Consider the following 20,860-nt stretch of genomic DNA (forward strand, 5'->3'; position numbering starts at 1 on the left):
CATCTGACGTGATAATTCCACGACACGAGAGTTATACTAGTGATAATTTTACCTTCATCTGCCCATCGCGCCACGGATGGGCAGCACCACCACGTCCAGCGGGGCCTCGCGTAGCCACGCTGAGTCTTCAGCAATGAAAGAGATCATCCCGAAATGGATTTCGTTGCTGATTGACATGATGATGAAGAAATCCACCAACACCGTGAAATTTTGCTACATGCCTAGCCCCACGGTGGACGCCAACTGTCGGGGTTATGATCTTGATAATGAGTACTAGGGGTATGGATAAAGGGGCAGAGACTAGCTACAGCGTAGGTGTAACACTCGGTGTTTAACGAGTTCAGGCCCCTCACTCGGTGGAGGTAAAAGCCCTATGTCTCATGCCCTGAGGCTTGCTTTGATTTGATGGGTATAGTTACATAGGTTGAACGTGCCCGGCTATGGAGAGGGGTGCGGCTTATATAGAGTGCGTTGCAGCCCCATGTCTTCCACGCTGACGAGGCAATGAATGTCATTAAATGGGACAGTTACTAGTGTAACGAGCCTCTACTACAGCAGTTACAGGTAACGGTAGCTATAACTCTATTTAGTGGATGACTTAGGATTCCTCGACCGTTACAGCTCCTATGACGCCCTCCTGTCCTCTACGTCCGAGTGGTGATCCATCAGCCGAGTGACATGTGATCGTCCGAGTGTCACAAAGCCGTCCGAGCGAACCTCCTGATGTATGAATCCGAATGTTGGCATGATCTAGGGACCTACCTATGGCAGTGATGGGCCCTATGTGGGTCCCAAATGATGGGTCCTTGCCCCTACCTATAATAGGTGACCACATTAGCCGACATATCCGTATCTTCTGCCATTGCCGGCGCCGCTATTGTCATCGTCCTTCCAGTGAAAGAAGGGCCTCCCAGGGGTCGCGACAACCGTAATTGGCCGCGAGCGGGTGCAACCGATCGCCATCATCCACCTGAAGGTGACGGTCGGCCGCGGACGGTTCTTGCCCTTGCCCTTGAAGGCGAGGGGGTAGGCGATGCGCTTGGACTCCTGAAAACCCCACTTTGACGAGTTGGTCATTGATTCCGCATGCACGACATGCGAACGTATGTGTGGTGGTCCTGGATCAATCATCGGGCCAAGCCGATGTGAGGTCCAGATCCGCGCAGACCCAATCCGATGCCACGTTAGACGTAGTGAATGCCGCCAGGCGCACCATGTTGCGCTGAGCCCGACGCGCTTGCTCGGTTGCCACCTTATCCTCCTTCATCGCGCACCATTGGCTCCCAAACGATCAGCGGGATAGCGATGGTTCCACCTCCTTGTCGCCCTGGAAACAACATGGTAGGGACACTTTTCGGGACGAAGCAGTCGGCCTGGATGTGCGACAGCGCACCGACTCCTCCTTGATTCGGTGTTCAAATTAAACGCGGCATTTGCACGGCGGCGAGGGCAACGGTGTCCCGTGGTCATGGAGCGACTGCTCGAGCAGCAGCTCTATGTGCATCGCAAACTCGTTGTCCATGCGCGCAGCTTCGGCAAGGAGGGTGACTGCTGTAGCTCCTCATCATTGTTGAAGAGCACCACCTCCTCCTTGACCACCTTGAGTGGTGGATCATGATGTTTGCTAGAACTATGTCGGTATTTCCCCAAAGAGGAAGGGATGATGCAGTATAGCGGTGGTAGGTATTTCCCTCAATGATGAGACCAAGGTTATCAAACCAGTAGGAGAACCTCCTCACACCACGTAAACAGCACCTGCACACAAATATGAAATACTCGCAACCCGACATGTTAAAGGGGTTGTCAATCCCTTCCGGGTACGGTGCCTCAAGATAGGCAAATAACGTGAGGTAAAAGTGGAAGATAGGATAAATAGATCACGGAACAAATAAATTGCAGCAAGGTATTTTTGCATTTTTTTGGTTTAATAGATCTAAAAATAAATGTAACGGCTAATAGATCGCAAAGGCAAATATGATGAAAAGAGACCCGGGGGCCGTAGGTTTCACTAGTGGCTTCTCTCGAGAAAAATAGCAAACGATGGGAAAACATTTACTGTTGGGCAATTGATAGAACTTCAAATAATCATGACAATATCTAGGCAATGATCATTATATAGGCATCACATCCAAGATTAGTACACCGACTCCTGCCTGCATCTCTACTATTACTCCACACATCGACCGCTATCTAGCATGCATCTAGTGTATTAAGTGCATGGTAAAACGGAGTAATGCAATAAGAACGATGACATGATGTAGACGAGATCCATTTATCTATTGCGGAGATATAGATCTCATCTTGTTATCCTTACTAGCAACGATACATACATGTCGGTTCCCCTTCTATCACTAGGATCAAGCACCGTCAGATCGAACCCACTACAAAGCACCTCTTCCCATTACAAGATAAATAGATCAAGTTGGCCAAACAAAACCCAAATATAGAGAAGAAATATGAGGCTATTAGCAATCATGCATATAAGAGATCAAAGAAGACTCAAATAACTTTCATGGATAAAAACATAGATCTGATCATAAACTCAAAATTTATTAGATCCCAACAAACACACCACAAAAAGACTTACATCATATGGATCTCCAAGAGACCATTGTATTGATAATCAAGAGAGAGAGAGAGAGAGGAAGCCATCTAGCTACTAACTACGGACCCGTAGGTCTACAAAGAACTACTCACGCATCATCGGAGAGGCACCAATGGAAGTGGTGAACCCCTCCATGACGGTGTCTAGATTGGATATGGTGGTTCTGGACTCTACGGCGGCTGGAATTGATTTTCGTTGACTCCCCTAGGGTTTCTGGAATCCTGGGGTATTTATAGAGCAAAGAGGCGGTTCAGGGGGGCACCTGAGGTGGGCACAATCCACCAGGGCGCGCCTGGGCCTCCTGGCGCGCCCTGGTGGGTGCCGCTCCCCTTGAGCCACCCCAGGTGTTTTCTTGGCCCACTGGATGTCTTTTGGCCCAAAAAAATCCTCCAGGAGTTTCGCTGCATTTGGACTCCGTTTGATATTGATTTTCTGCGATGTAAAAAACATGCACAAAACATCAACTGGTACTGGGCACTATGTCAATAGGTTAGTACCAAAAAATGCTATAAATGACTATAAAATGATTGTAAAACATCCATGAATGATAATATAACAGCATGGAACAATCAAAAATTATAGATACGTTGGAGACATATCAGCATCCCCAAGCTTTATTCCTGCTTGTCCTCGAGTGGGTAAGTGATAAAAACAGAATTTTTGATGTGGAATGCTGCCTAACATGTTCATCACATTTCATTTCTTTATAGCATGGACATATGGGCTTTTATATGATTCAAAGCAATTGTCTAGTTTTGACATGAAGACTTTAATACTCAAGCATACCAACAAGCAACCATATCTTTCAAAATATCAACACTAAAGCAAGTTATCCCTAGCCCATCATGCTTAATCATTGATCCATTCGTGAAATACACTCGAATATTAGCTACACCCGATGCTCAAATACGATCATAGTGCCCCTTAGTTGGTGCTTTATAAGAGAAGATGAAGACACAAGTTCAAAATAAAAATTGCATAAGTAAAAGAAATGTCCTTCGTGGAGGGAAGTAGTGATTTGTAGAGGTGCCAGAGCTCAAAGCTTAAATTGAGATATAAAATTTATTTTTGAGAGGCATACTTTTCCCACCAACTAAAATGACTTGGAGCATCCCAACACTTTCCATGCTAGATACATCATAGGCAGTTCTTGTTGGGGAACGCGGTAATTTAAAAAAATTCCTACGATCACGTAAGATCTATCTATGTGATGCATAGCAACGAGAGGGGAGAGTGTGTACACGTACCCTCGTAGACCAAAAGCGGAAGCGTTTAGTTAACGCGATTGATGTAGTCGAACATCTTTGCGACCTAACTGATCCAAGCACCGAACATACGTCACCTCCGTGTTCAGCACACATTCAGCTCGGAGACGTCCCTCGTACCCTTGATCTAGTTGAGGCCGAGGGAGAGTTTTGTCAGCACGACAGCATGGTGATGGTGATGATGAAGTTACCGGCGCAGGGTTTCGCCTAAGCACTACGACGATATGACCGAGGTGTGTAACTGTGGAGGGGGGCACCGCACACGGCTAAAACAATTGTCAACTTGTGTGTTCTATGGTGCCCCCTGCTCCCGTATATAAAGGAGCAAGGGGTAGGCCGGCCGGCCCATATAGGGCACGCCCCAAGTAGGATTCCTACTAGGAATCCTATTCCTAGTAGGTTTCCAACTTGGGGAAGGGAGGGGGAAGGAAGGAGAGGGAGAGAGGGCAGGCAAGGGGGGCGCTGCCCCCCCCTTCCTTGTCCTATTTGGACTCAGGGGGAGGGGGCGCTCGGGCTGCCCTGGCCGGCCCTTCTCTCTCTCCACTAGGGCCCATCGAGGCCCATTAGTTCCCGGGGGGGGGTCCGGTAACCCTCGGGCACTCCGGTTTTATCCGAAACTTCTCTGAAACACTTCTGGTGTCCGAATATAGTCGTCCAATATATCAATATTTATGTCTCGACCATTTCGAGACTCCTCGTCAAGTCCGTGATCACATCCGGGACACTGAACAATCTTCGGTACAACATATCACATAAACTCATAATACCAATCGTCATCGAACGTTAAGCGTGCGGACCCTACGGGTTCGAGAACTATGTAGACATGACCGAGACACGTCTCCGGTCAATAACCAACAGTGGAACCTGGATGCTCATATTGGTTCCTACATATTCTACGAAGATATTTATCGGTCAAACCGCATAACAACATACGTTGTTCCCTTTGTCATCGGTATGTTACTTTCCCGAGATTCGATCGTAGGTATCTCAATACCTAGTTCAATCTTGTTACTATCAAGTCTCTTTACTCGTTCCGTAATACTTCATCCCGTAACTAACTCATTAGTTGCAATGCTTGCAAGGCTTATAGTAATGAGTATTACTGAGAGGGCCTAGAGATACCTCTCCGAAACACGGAGTGACACCTAGTCTCGATCTATGCCAACCCAACAAACACCTTCGTAGACACCTGTAGAGCACCTTTATAATCACCCTTTTATGTTGTGACATTTGGTTGCACACAAAGTGTTCCTCCGGTATTCGGGAGTTGCATAATCTCATAGTCTGAGGAACTTGTATAAGTCATGAAGAAAGCAGTAGCAATGAAACTAACACACTCATAATGCTAAGCTAACGGATGGGTCATGTCCATCACATCATTCTCCTAATGATGTGATCCCGTTCATCAAATGACAACACATGTCTATGGTTAGGAAACATAACCATGTTTGATTAACGAGCTAGTCAAGTAGAGGCATACTAGGGACTATATGTTTTGTCTATGTATTCACACATGTACTAAGTTTCCGGTTAATACAATTCTAGCATGAATAATAAACATTTATCATGAATTAAGGAAATAAATAATAACTTTATTATTGCCTCTAGGGCATATTTCCTTCAGGCTCCCATTTGCACTAGAGTCAATAATCTAGATTACATAGTAATAATTCTAACACCCATGGAGCTTTGGTGCTGATCATGTTTTACTCGTGGAAGAGGCTTAGTCAACGGATCTGCAACATTTAGATCCGTGTGTATCTTGCAAATCTCTATGTCCCCTTCCGACACTTGATGAGGGATGGAATTGAAGCGTCTCTTGATGTGCTTGGTTTTCTTGTGAAATCTGGATTCCTTTGCCAAGCCAATTGCACCAGTATTGTCACAAAAGATTTTCATTGGACCCGATGCACTAGGTATGACACCTAGATCAGATACTAACTCCTTCATCAAACGCCTTCATTTGCTGCTTCTAAAGCAGCAATGTATTCCGCTTCACATGTAGATCCCGCCATGACGCTCAGCTTGGAACTGCACCAACTGACAGCTCCACCATTCAATAAAAATACGTATCCGGTTTGTGACTTAGAGTCATCAGGATCAGTGTCAAATCTAGCAACGACGTAACTGTTTATGACAAGCTCTTTTTCACCTCCATAAACCAGAAACATATCCTTAGTCCTTTTCAGGTATTTCAAGATGTTCTTGACCATTGTCCATTGCTCCACTCCAGGATTGCTTTGGTACCTCCCTGCTATGCTTATAGCAAGACATACATCAGGTCTAGTACATAGCATTGCATACATGATAGTACCTATGGCTAAAGCATATGGAATGACTTTCATTTTGTCTCTATCTTCTGCGGTGGTCGGGCTTTGAGTCTGACTCAGCTTCACACCTTGTAACACAAGCAAGAATCCTTTCTTTGACTGATCCATTTCGAACTTCTACAAAACTTTATCAAGGTATGTGCTTTGTGAAAGTCCAACTAAGCGTCTTGATCTATCTCTATAGATCTTGACGCCCAATATGTAAGCAGCTTATCCAAGGTCTTTCATAGAAAAACTCTTATTCAGGTATCCCTTTATGCTATCCAGAAATTCTATATCATTTCCAATCAACAATATGTCATCTACACGTAAGAGTAGAAATGCTACAGAGCTCCCACCCACTTTCTTGTAAATACATGCTTCTTGAAAAGTCTGTATGAAACTATATGCTTTGATCACACTATCAAAGCATTTATTCCAACTCCGAGAGGCTTGCACCTGTCCATAAATGGATCGCTGGAGCTTGCACACTTTGTTAGCACCCTTTGGATTGACAAAAGCTTCCGGTTGCATCATATACAACTCTTCTTCTAGAAATCCATTCAGGAATGCAGTTTTTACATCCATTTGCCAAATTTCATAATTATAAAATGCAGCAATTTCTAACATGATTCGGACAGACTTAAGCATCGCTATGGGTGAGAAAGTCTCATCGTAGTCAACTCCTTGAACTTGTTGAAAACCTTTCGCAACAAGTCGAGCTTTGTAAATGGTAACATTACCGTCTGCGTCGGTCTTCTTCTTAAAAGTCCATTTATTTTCTATGGCTTGCCGGTCATCGGGCAAGTCCACCAAAGTCCACACTTTGTTCTCATACATGGATCCCATCTCAGATTTCATGGCCTCAAGCCATTTTGCGGAATCTTGGCTCATCATTGCTTCCTCATAGTTCGTAGGTTCATCATGGTCTAGTAACATGACTTCCAGAATAGCATTACCGTACCACTTTGGTGCGGATATTACTCTGGAAAACCTACGAGGTTCGGTAGTAACTTGATCTGAAGGTTCATGATCATCATCAGTAGCTTCCTCACTAATTGGTGTAGGAATCACTAGAACTGATTTTTGTGATGAACCACTTTCCAATAAGGGAGAAGGTACAGTTACCTCATCAAGTTCTACTTTCCTCCCACTCACTTCTTTCAAGAGAAACTCCTCTAGAAAGGATCCATTCTTAGAAACAAAGATTTTGCCTTTGGACCTGTGATAGAAGGTGTACCCAACAGTTTCCTTTGGGTATCCTATGAAGATGCACTTCTCTGATTTGGGTTCGAGCTTATCAGGTTGAAGTTTTTTCACATAAGCATCGCAGCCCCAAACTTTAAGAAACGACAACTTTGGTTTCTTGCCAAACCACAAGTCATAAGGCATCATCTCAATGGATTTTGATGGTGCCCTATTTAATGTGAATGCAGCAGTCTCTAAAGCATAACCCCAAAATGATAGCGGTAAAACAGTAAGAGACATCATAGATCGCACCATATCTAATAAAGTATGGTTATGACGTTCGGACACACCATTTCGCTGTGGTGTTCCATGTGGCGTTAATTGTGAACTATCCCATGTTGTTTCAAATGAAGACCAAACTCTTAACTCAAATATTCTCCTCCACGATCAGATCGTAGAAACTTTATTTTCTTATTACGATGATTTTCCACTTCACTCTGAAATTCTTTGAACTTTTAAAATGTTTCAGACTTATGCTTCATTAAGTAGATATAACCATATCTGCTTAAATCATCTGTGAAGGTAAGAAAATAACGATACCCACCACGAGCATCAATACTCATCGGACCGCATACATCGGTATGTATTATTTCCAACAAGTCAGTAGCTCGTTCCATTGTTCCGGAGAATGGAGTTTTAGTCATCTTGCCCATAAGGCAAGGTTCGCAAGCACCAAGTGATTCATAAGCAAGTGATTCCAAAAGTCCATCAGCATGGAGTTTTTTCATGCGCTTTACACCGATATGACCCAAACGGCAGTGCCACAAATAAGTTGCACTATCATTTTTGAACTTCAATCTTTTGGCTTCAACACTATGAATATGTGTATCACTACTATCGAGATTCAACAAAAATAGACCACTCAGTAGGGGTGCTTGACCATAAAAGATATTACTCATATAAATAGAACAACCATTATTCTCTGATTTGAATGAATAATTGTCTCGCATTAAACAAGATCCAGATATAATGTTCATGCTCAACGCCGGCACCAAATAACAATTATTCATGTCTAAAACTAATCCCGATGGTAGATGTAGAGGTAGCGTGCCGACCGCGATCACATCGACTTTGGAACCATTTCCCACGCGCATCGTCACATCGTCCTTAGCCAATCTTCGCTTAATCCGTAGCCCCTAGTTCGAGTTCCAAATATGAGCAACAGAACCTGTATCAAATACCCAGGAACTACTGCATGCATTAGTTAAGTAGACATCAATAGCATGTATATCAAATATACCTTTCACTTTGCCATCCTTCTTACCCGCCAAATACTTGGGGCAGTTCTGCTTCTAGTGACCAGTCCCTTTGCAGTAGAAGCACTCAGTTTTAGGCTTAGGTCCAAACTTGGGTTTCTTCTCTTGAGCAGCAACCTTTTTGCCGTTCTTCTTGAAGTTCCCCTTCTTCCGTTTGCCCTTTGTCTTGAAACTAGTGGTCTTATTGACCATCAACACTTGATGCTCCTTTTTGATTTCTACCTCCGCGGCCTTTAGCATCGCGAAGAGCTCGGGAATAGTCTTGTTCATCCCTTGCATATTATAGTTCATCACAAAGCCTTTATAGCTTGGTGGTAGTGATTGAAGAACTCTGTCAATGACACAATCAAATCAAAGATCAACTCCTAGATGAGTCAAGTGATTATGATACCCAGATATTTTGAGTATGTGTTCACTGACAGAACTTCTCTCCTCCATTTTGCAGTTGTAGAACTTGTTGGAGCCTTCATATCTCTCAACTTGGGCATTTGCTTGATATATAAACTTCAACTCATGGAACATCTCATATGCTCCATGACATTCAAAACGTCTTTGAAGTCCCGATTCTAAGCCATAAAGCATGGCACACTGAACTATCGAGTAGTCATCAGCTTTGCTCTGCCAGACGTTCTTAACATCATCAGTAGCATATGCAGCAGGCCTGGCACCTAGCGGTGCTTCCAGGACGTAATTCTTCTGTGCATCAATGAGGATAATTCTCAAGTTACAGACCCAGCCCGTGAAGTTGCTACCATCATCTTTCAACTTAGCTTTCTCTAGGAACGCATTAAAATTCAAAGGAACGGTAGCACGGGCCATTGATCTACAACAACATAGACATGCAAAATACTATCAGGTACTAAGTTCATGATAAATTAAAGTTCAATTAATCATATTACTTAAGAACTCCCACTTAGATAGACATCCCTCTAATCATCTAAGTGATCACGTGATCCAAATCAACTAAACCATGTCCGATCATCATGTGAGATGGAGTAGTTTTCAATGGTGAACATCACTATGTTGATCATATCTACTATATGATTCATGCTCGACCTTTCGGTCTCAGTGTTCCGAGGCCATATCTGCATATGCTAGGATCGTCAAGTTTAACCCGAGTATTCTGTGTGTGCAAAACTGGCTTGCACCCGTTGTATGTGAACATAGAGCTTATCACACTCGATCATCATGTGGTGTCTCGGCACGACGAACTATAGCAATGGTGCATACTCAGGGAGAACACTTGTACCTTGAAATTTAGTAAGGGATCATCTTATAATGCTACCAAAATTCTAACCAAAATAAGATGCATAAAGGATAAACATCACATGCAGTCAAAATATATGACATGATATGGCCATCATCATCTTGTGCTCATGATCTCCATCACAGAAGCATCGTCATGATCTCCAATGTCACCGGCGCGACACCTTGATCTCCGTTGTAGCATCGTTGTCGTCTCGCCAACTATTGTTACTACGAATATCACTACTGCTTAGTGATAAAGTAAAACAATTACATGGCGATTGCATTGCATACAATAAAGCGACAACCACATGGCTCCTGCCAGTTGCTGATAACTTTGTTACAAAACATGATCATCTCATACAACAATTTATATCACATCATGCTTGACCATATCACATCACAGCAAGCCCTACAAAAGGAAGTTAAATGTCCTCTACTTTGTTGTTGCAAGTTTTAAGTGGTTGCTACGGGCTTCTAGCAAGAACCATTCTTACCGACGCATCAAAACCACAACAATTTTTCATCAAGTGTGATGTTTTAACCTTCAACAAGGACTGGGCGTAGCCACACTCGATTCAACTAAAGTTGGAGAAACAGACACTCACCAGCCACCTATGTGCAAAGCACGTCGGTAGAACCAGTCTCGCGTAAGCGTATGTGTAATGTCGGTCTGAGCCGCTTCATCCAACAATACCACCAAATCAAAGTATAAGCAGTATGACTATTATCGCCCACAACTCTTTGTGTTCTACTCATGCATATAACATCTACGTATAGACCTGGCTCGGATGCCACTGTTGGGGAACGCGGTAATTTCAAAAAAATTCCCACGATCACGCAAGATCTATCTATGTGATGTATAGCAACAAGAGGGTAGAGTGTGTACATGTACCCCCGTAGACTGAAAGCAGATGCCTTTAGTTAACTTGGTTGATGTAGTCGAACGTCTTCGCAATCCAACCGATCCAACCACCGAATGTATGGCACCTCCGCGTTCAGCACATGTTCAGCTCGGAGACGTCCCTCGTACTCTTGATCCAGTTGAGGCCGAGGGAGAGTTTCGTCAGCATGACAGCGTGGTGATGGTGATGATGAAGTTACCGGCGCAGGGCTTCGCCTAAGCACTACGACGATATGACCAAGGTGTGTAACTGTGGAGGGGGGCACCGCACATGGCTAAAACAATTGTCAACTTGTGTGTTATACGGTGCTCCCTGCCCCCGAATATAAAGGAGTAAGGGGGGAGGCTATCCGGCCCCTATAGGGCGCGCCCCAAGTAGGATTCCTACTAGGAATCCTATTCCTAGTAGGTTTCCAACTTGGGGAAGGGAGGGGGAAGGAAGGAGAGGAAGAGAGGGAAGGCAAGGGGGGCGCCCCCCCTTCCTTGTCCTATTAGGACTCAGGGGAGGGGTGCGCGGCCCTTCTCTCTCTCCACTAGGGCCCATCGAGGCCCATTAGTTCCCCCGGGGGGTTTCTCTACCTCCGGCACTCTAGTTTTATCCGAAACTTCTCCGGAACACTTTCGGTGTCTCAATATAGTCGTCCAATATATCAATCTTTATGTCTCGGCCATTTAGAGACTCCTCGTCATGTCCGTGATCACATTCGGGACACCGAACAATCTTTGGTACAACATATCACATAAACTCATAATACCAATCGTCATCGAACGTTAAGCGTGCGGACTCTACGGGTTCGAGAACTATGTAGACATGACCGAGACACGTCTCCGGTCAATAAACAATAGTGGAACCTGGATTCTCATATTGGTTCCTACATATTCTACGATGATCTTTATCGGTCAAACCGCATAACAACATACATTGTTCCCTTTGTCATCGGTATGTTACTTGCCCGAGATTCGATCATCGATATCTCAATAGCTAGTTCAATCTCTTTACCAACAAGTCTCTTTACTCATTCCGTAATACTTCATCCCGCAACTAACTCATTAGTTACAATGCTTGCAAGTCTTATAGTGATGAGTATTACCGAGAGGGCCTAGAGATACCTCTCTGAAACACGGAGTGACAAATCCTAGTCTCGATCTATGCCAACCTAACAAACACCTTCAGAGCCACCTGTAGAGCACCTTTATAATCACCCTTTTATGTTGTGATGTTTGGTAGCACACAAAGTGTTCCTCCGGTATTTGGGAGTTGCATAATCTCATAGTTTGAGGAACTTGTATAAGTCATGAAGAAAGCAGTAGCAATGAAACTAGCATGATCATAATGCTAAGCTAACGGATGGGTCATGTACATCACATCATTCTTCTAATGATGTGATCTCGTTCATCAAATGACAACACATGTCTATGGTTAGGAAACATAACCATCTTTGATTAACGAGCTAGTCAAGTAGAGGCATACTAGGGACTATATGTTTTGTCTATGTATTCACACATGCACTAAGTTTCCGGTTAATATAATTCTAGCATGAATAATAAACATTTATCACGAATTAAGGAAATAAATAATAACTTTATTATTGCCTCTAGGGCATATTTCCTTCAGTTCCCAAACATAAAATAAAGTTTATTCCTTTTTCCACCATTAATTTCACTTTCCATGGCTAGCCGTATCCACGGGTGCCCTCCATACCAACACTTTCCAAGGAATTTATTATTTGATAATATAAAGTAAATGCATTATTCATTTCGGGACTGGGCATCCCTAGTACCTTTACCGTACTCTCGTGCAATGATAAGTGAATAAACATTCATCGTGAGAATAACACATCTAGCATGGAAAATATTGGCTACCCTTTACCGCTTCGCGAGCGGTAAAGCACGCAAAAGAGAAATTTATTTTGAAAATTAGAGATGGCACATGGAAATTTGCTTAGAATGGCATGGAAATACCGCATATAGGTAGGTATAGTGGACTCATATGGCAAAACTGATTTAAAGGGTTTTGGAAGCACAAGTCTTGATCATACTTAGTGCAAAATGAAGGCTAGCAAAAAGATTGAGAAGCGACCAATCGAAAAGCAAAAAATCTCACACCCAAGCATTAAGAATAACACCTAATAGTGCACCATAAGTAGAATATAAATTTCATTGCATAACTATTGACTTTCGTGCTTGCATAGGGATTCACAAACCTTAACATCAATATTCTTACTAAAGCACCATTACTCATCAACAGGACTCACATATCATATCATCATATCTCAAAACCATTACTAGGAATCAAGTTTATTTTGTCCAATGATCTTCATGAAAGTTTGTATTATATCCTCCTTGGATATCTATCACTTTCGTACTTTTTTCATATGTTGCTTTTGATAAGATCAAACAAATATAAGTGAAGAACATGAGCATATTTTTTTCTCTCAAAATAATCTAAGTGAAGTAAGAGAGAATTTCTTAAAAATTTACTAACTCCCAAACAAATCTAAGTGAAGCATGAGAGCATTTCGTCAAAATTAACGAAGCACACCATGCTCAAAATTATATAAGTGAAGTAGTAGAGCAAATCTATGGCTCTAAAACTTTAAGTGAAGCATAGGAGCAAGCATAGCATAATTTTTGGCTCTCTCAAAAAGGTGTGTCCAGCAAGGATTCAAAACTTAAAACACAAAGAAAAACAAGAAAAGACTCATATCATACAAGACTCTCCAAGCAAAACTCATATTATGTGACGAATAAAAACATAGTTTCAAGTAAAATACCGATGGTTGTTAGAAGAAAGCGGGGATGCCACTCGGGGGCATCCCCAAGCTTAGTTGCTTGCTACTTATTTGAATATTATCTTGGGGTGTATTGGGCATCCCCAAGCTGAGCCTTTTGCTTATCCTTATTCCTCATCCATCGTAAGATAACCCAAAACTTGAAAACTTCAATCACACAAAACTCAAACAAAACCTTCGTGAGATCCATTAGTATAAGAAACCAAACCACCACTATAAGTACTGTATAAAACCTATTATTATTTTGTTTTTTCATTATATATACTGTATTCTAACTTTTCTATGGCAAGAACTCATCAAATAAAACCATAGAATCATCAAAAGAAGCACACAACGCAAAGAAAACAGAATCTGTCAAAAACAGAATAGTGTGTAGCAATCTGAATATTTCGAATACTTCTGTAACTCCAATTTTTTTGAAATAAATTTGTGTACATGATAAATTTGTCTACTAATCTTATTCAAAAAGAATCAACTCAAAATCACACTTCTAATAAAAATTATAAATAATCTCATGAGTGCAAAAGTTTCTATTTTTTAGCAAGATCAAATAAACTTTCACCCAAATCTTCCCAACGGACTTGCTTGGCACAAACACTCAATAAAACACAAAAAGACAATCATAACAGTATGTGCTAACACTCAATAACTTGAAGCAAAAAGAAAAAAAATATATTCATTGGGTTGCCTCCCAACAAGCGATATCGTTTTACGCCCCTAGCTAGGCATAACACGTAGGATCTAAGTGTTGTCATCTTTGGTTCTAGATCCATAAGATGCCCTCATGATTGATTCATATGGTGGCCTAATTATTGTTCTATGGAAGTGTTCCTTTCCCTTCCTTAGTGGAAATTGAAATTTGATATTGCCTTCTTTCATATCAATCACGGCACCAATAGTACACAAAAATGGTCTACCAAGAATAATTGGACAAGACGGATTGCAATCAATATCAAGAACAATAAAATCTATGGGCACATAATTCCTATTTGCAAGAATAAGAACATCCTTAATTCTTCCCATAGGCTTTTTAATAGTAGAATCCGCTAAGTGCAAATTTAAAGAGCATTCTTCTATATTGGTAAGACCAAGCACATCACATAAAGATTTCGGAATTGTAGAAACACTAGCACCAAAGTCACATAAAGCAAAACACTCATAATTTTTGATTTTGAATTTGATAGTAGGTTCCCATTCAACATGCAATTTTCTAGGAATTGTAACTTCTAATTCCAACTTTTCTTCAAAAGCTTTCATCATGGCATCAACAATATGTTTAGTAAAAGCTTTATTTTGTTCATAAGCATGGGGTGAATTTATCATGGATTGCAACAAATAAATACAATCAATCAAAGAGCAACTATCATAATTAAAGTCTTCGTAATCCAAAATAGTGGGCACATCACTAGTTAAAGTCTTGACCTCTTCAAACCCACTTTTATCAATTTTTCAACAAGATTTTCACCCTCTGAATCATAGAGACGCCTTCTAACTAAAGTTCACTCTTCTCCAGTCCCTTTTTCATCGATCTTAAATTTACTAAACAAAGAATCAATAGAAGAAAGACCAATCATTTTAAGATCTTCATCACCTTTATGATAGTAATCACTAGAAAACGCTCTTTCTAAAAATTCTCTTTTAGATCTAAGCATAGCGGTTATTTTCTTACTTTCATCAATAGAAACATAAAGAGCTTTAATTCATTCTTCAACCTTAGGCACAAAAATTTTCATCTTGAGAGTTTATACATCATGAAAAATTCTATCAACACTTCTAGACAAATCATCAATTTTATTCAGCTTCTCTTCTATTGAAGTGTTGAAAGCCTTTTGCGTATTGATAAATTCGTCAATATTGCTCTCAAGATCAGAGGTTTTTATATTATTATAGGTGGGATTACCATGGGAATTACCATATTTATTAGAGGATTTACTAGGGAAAGGCCTAGGATTAAAATTACCTCTATAAGCATTGTTATTGAAATTGTTTCGCGAGACAAAATTCACATCTATGGCATCACTACTCAATCAAAGTAGACAAAGGTACATCATTAAAATCAGTAGGAGTACTTTTATTAGCAACCAACTTCATAAGAGCATCAACTTTTTCACTCAACGAATTTATTTCTTCAACCGAAATGACTTTTTTTACTAGTAGGAGCTCTTCCGGTATGCCATTGCGAGTAATTTGCCATAATATTGTCTAAAAATTTAGTAGCTTCACCCAAAGTAATTTACATAAAATTACCCCCCACGGCAGAATCTAAAAGATTACGAGAAACAAAATTCAATCCTGCATAAAAAAATTGTATGATCATCCAAAGATTTAACCCATGAGTTGGTAAATTCCTTAGCATCAATTTCATCCTTTCCCAAGATTGTGCAAAATTCTCATGTTAAAGTTGCTTGAAATTCATGATCTGGGTTCTAAGGGAAATAATTTTTGCAGACTGAAAATACTTATTGATAAAAGCATCTTTGCACTTGTTCCAAGAATCGATACTATTGCGAGGCAAAGAAGAAAACCAATTTTTTGTGCAATCTCGCAGAGAAAATGGAAATAATTTCAACTTCACAACATCATTGTCCACATGTTTTTTCTTTGCATATCGCATATTTCCACGAATGTGTTAAGATGGGACGCGACATCCTCATTAGGAGTACCAGAAAATTGATCTTTCATGACAAGATTCAGTAAAGCAGTATTAATATCACAAGACTCCGCACTAGTGGCGGGAGGAGCAATTGGAGTGCTAATAAAATCATTGTTGTTGATATTTGAGAAATCACACAACTTGGTGTTCTCTTGAGTCATAATGACTATGCAACAAGATTGCACTCAAAAACATATCTGACGAGAAAACGGCGAATGAAAAAGAGGGCGAATAAAACGGTAAATTTTTGTGAAGTGGGGGAGAGGAAAATGAGAGGCAAATGGCAAATAATGTAAATTGCGAGGAGATGAGATTTGTGATTAGGAACCTGGTTGATGTTTAAGATCCTCCCTGGCAACGGCGTGACAAATTCCTTTTGATGTCCGCTAGAACTACGTCGGTATTTCAGCAAAGAGGAAGGGATGACGCAGTATAGCGACGATAGATATTTCCCTTAGTGATGAGACCAAGGTTATCAAACCAGTAGGAGAACCTCCTCACACCACGTAAACAACACCAACACACAAATAACAAATACTCGCAACCCGACATGTTCAAGGGGTTGTCAATCCCTTCTGGGTACAATGTCTTAAGATAGGCAAATAACATGAGGTAAAAGTGGTAGATAGGATAAATAGATCGCGGAACAAATAAATTGCAGCAAGGTATTTTTGTATTTTTTGGTTTGATAGATCTGAAAATAAATGCAAGGACAAATAGATCGCAAAGGCAAATATGATGAAAAGAGACCCGGGGGCCGTAGGTTTCACTAGTGGCTTCCCTCAAGAAAAATAGCAAACAGTGGGAAAACAATTACTGTTTGGCAATTGATAGAACTTCAAATAATCATGATGATATCCAGGCAATGATCATTATATAGGCATCACGTCCAAGATTAGTAGACCGACTCCTGCCTGCATCTACTACTATTACTCCACCATCGACCTCTATCCATCATGCATCTAGTGTATTAAGTTCATGGGAAAATGGAGTAATGCAATAATAATGATGACATGATGTAGACGAGATCCTTTTATCTATTGTGGAGATATAGATCTCATCTTGTTATCCTTAGTAGAAACGATACATACGTGTCGGATCCCCTTCTGTCACTGGGATCAAGCACCGTAAGATCGAACCCACTACAAAGCACCTCTTCCCATTGCAAGATAAATAGATCAAGTTGGCCAAACAAAACCCAAATATCGGAGAAGAAATACGAGGCTATAAGCAATCATGCATATAAGAGATCAAAGAAGACTCAAATAACTTTCATGGATAAAAACATAGATCTGATCATAAACTCAAAGTTCATCGGATCCCAACAAACACGTCACAAAAAGACTTATATCATATGGATCTCCAAGAGAACATTGTATTGATAATCAAGAGAGAGAGAGAGAGAGAGAGAGAGAGAGTAAGCCATCTAGCTACTAACTACAGACCCGTAGGTATACAAAGAACTACTCATGCATCATCGGAGAGGCACCAATGGAAGTGGTGAACCCCTCCATGACGGTGTCTAGATTGGGTCTGGTGGTTCTAGCTGGAATTGATTTTTGTCGACTCCCCTAGGGTTTCTAGAATATTGGGTATTTCTAGAGCAAAGAGGCGGTTCAGGGGCACCCGTGGTGGGTGATACGTCCATTTTGCATCATGCTTTTATATCGATATTTATTGCATTATGGGCTGTTGTTACACATTATGTCACAATACTTATGCCTATTCTCTCTTATTTTACAAGGTTTACATGAAGAGGGAGAATACCGGCAGCTGGAATTCTGGGCTGGAAAGGAGCAAATATTAGAGACCTATTATGCACAACACCAAAAGTCCTGAAACTCCACGGAAGTTATTTTTGGAATTAATAAAAAATACTGAGCGAAGAAAATACCAGGGGGGCCACCCACCGTCCACGAGGGTGGGGGGCGCGCCCTACCCCCCCTGGGCGCGTCCCTGCATCGTGGCCCCCCTGGCAGCCCTCCGGTGGCCATCTTCTGCTATATGAAGTCTTTTACCCTAAAAAAATCATAAGCAAGCTTTCGGGACGAGACACCGCCACCACGAGGCAGAACCTTGGCGAAACCAATCTAGGGCTCCGGCGGAGCTGTTCTGCCGGGGAAACATCCCTCCGAGAGGGGGGAAATCGTCACCGTCGTCATCACCATCGATCCTCTCAGCGGGAGGGGGTCAATCTCCATCAACATCTTCACCAGCACCAAACCCTAGTTCATCTCTTGTATTCAACCTTTGTCCAAAAACCCCAGATTGGTACCTGAGGGTTGCTAGTAGTGTTGATTACTCCTTGTAGTTGATGCTAGTTGGTTTATTCGGTGGAAGATCATATGTTCATATCCTATATAGATATTAATACCCCTCTAATTATGAACATGAATATGATTTGTGAGTAGTTACGTTTGTTCCTGAGGACATGGGAGAAGTCTTGCTATAAGTAGCCATGTGAATTTGGTATTCGTTCAAAATTTTGATGAGATGTATGTTGTCTCTCCTCTAGTGGTATTATGTGAACGTCGACTACATGACACTTCACCATTGTTTGGGCCTAGAGGAAGGCATTGAGAAGTAATAAGTAGATGATGGGTTGCTAGAGTGACAGAAGCTTAAACCCTAGTTTATGCGTTGCTTCGTTAGGGGCTGATTTGGATCCATATGTTTCATGCTATGGTTAGGTTTACCTTAATACTTCTTTTGTAGTTACGGATGCTTGCAATAGGGGTTCATCATAAGTGGGATGCTTGTCCAAGAAAGGGCAGTACCCAAGCACTGGTCCACCCACATACCAAATTATCAAAGTAACGAACGCAAATCATATGAGCATGATGAAAACTAGCTTGACATAATTCCCATGTGTCCTCGGGAGCACTTTTCTCCATATAAGAATTTGTCCAGGCTTGTGCTTTGCAACAAAAAGGATTGGACCACCTTTCTGCACCTCATTTACTTTTGTTACTTGTTACCCATTATAAATTACCTTATCACAAAACTATCTGTTACCGATAATTTCAGTGCTTGCAGAGAATACCTTAGTGAAAATCGCTTGGCATTTCCTTCTGCTCCTCGTTGGGTTTGACACTCTTACTTATCAAAAGGACTACGATTGATCCCCTACACTTGTGGGTCATCAAGACTCTTTTCTGGCGCCGTTGGCGGGGAGTGAAGCTCCTTTGGTAAGTGGAACTGGGTAAGGAAAATTTTATATAGTGTGCTGAAATTTATTGTCACTTGTTACTATGGAACATAATCCTTTGAGGGGCTTGTTCGGGGTATCTTCACCCTGACCAGTAGAGCAAAGAGTCGCTCCTCAACCGACTGAACCTATTGAAAATGTTTACTTTGAAATTCCTTCGGGTATGATAGAGAAACTGCTAGCTAATCCTTTTACAGGAGATGGAACATTGCATCCCGATTTGCACCTAATCTATGTGGATGAAGTTTGTGGATTATTTAAGCTTGCAGATATGCCCAAGGATGTTATCAAGAAGAAGGTCTTCCCTTTATCTTTGAAGGGACAGGCATTGACATGGTTTAGGCTATGTTATGATATGGGATCATGGAACTACAACCGATTGGAATTGGAATTTCATCAGAAGTTTTATCCTATGCATCTTGTTCATCGTGATCGTAATTACATATGTAATTTTTGGCCTCGCGGAGGAGAAAGCATCGCTCAAGCTTGGGGGAGGCTTAAGTGAATGTTATATTCATGCCCCAATCATGAGCTCTCAAGAGAAATGATTATTCAAAAAAATTATGCTTGACTTTCTCTCAACAATCGCTCCATGCTCGATACTTCTTGTACTGGTTCTTTTATGATGAAGACTATTGAATTCAGATGGGATTTATTGGAAAGAAATAAAGCAACTCTGAAGATTGGGATCACGAAGGTAAGGAGTCAGGTATGACACCTAAGTTTGATTGTGTTAAATCTTTTATGGATACCGATGCTTTTCGTGAATTTAGAACTAAATATGGACTTGACTCTGAGATAGTAGCTTCTTTCTGTGAATCATTTGCTACTCATGTCAATCTCCCTAAGGAGAAGTGGTTTAAATATAATCCTCCCATTGAAGTAAAAGTAGTTGCACCTATTAAAGTTTAAGAAAAGACTATCACTTATAATGATCCTATTGTTCCTACTACCTATATTGAGAAACCACCTTTCCCTGTTAGGATAAAGGATCATGGTAAAGCTTCAACTGTGGTTCGTAAGAGTAATACTAGAACACCTACACCACCTGAGAAAATTAAAGTTGAACCTAGTATTGCTATGGTTAAAGATCTCATGGCTGGTAATATTGATGGGCATGTTATTTACTTCTGTGATGAAGCTGCTAGAATTGCTAGACCAGATACTAAGAATAAACATAGACCTGTTGTAGGCATGCCTGTTATTTCTGTTAAAATAGGAGATCATTGTTATCATGGCTTATGTGATATGGGTGCTAGTGCAAGTGCGGTACCTCATTCCTTATACAACAAATTATGCATGATATTGCACCTGCTGAGATAGAAGAAATTGATGTTACAATTAAGCTTGCCAATAGAGATACTATTTCACTAGT

The sequence above is a fragment of the Triticum dicoccoides genome, chromosome 4B (genome assembly GCF_002162155.2).
Source record: "Triticum dicoccoides isolate Atlit2015 ecotype Zavitan chromosome 4B, WEW_v2.0, whole genome shotgun sequence".
Classification (NCBI taxonomy): Eukaryota; Viridiplantae; Streptophyta; class Magnoliopsida; order Poales; family Poaceae; genus Triticum; species Triticum dicoccoides.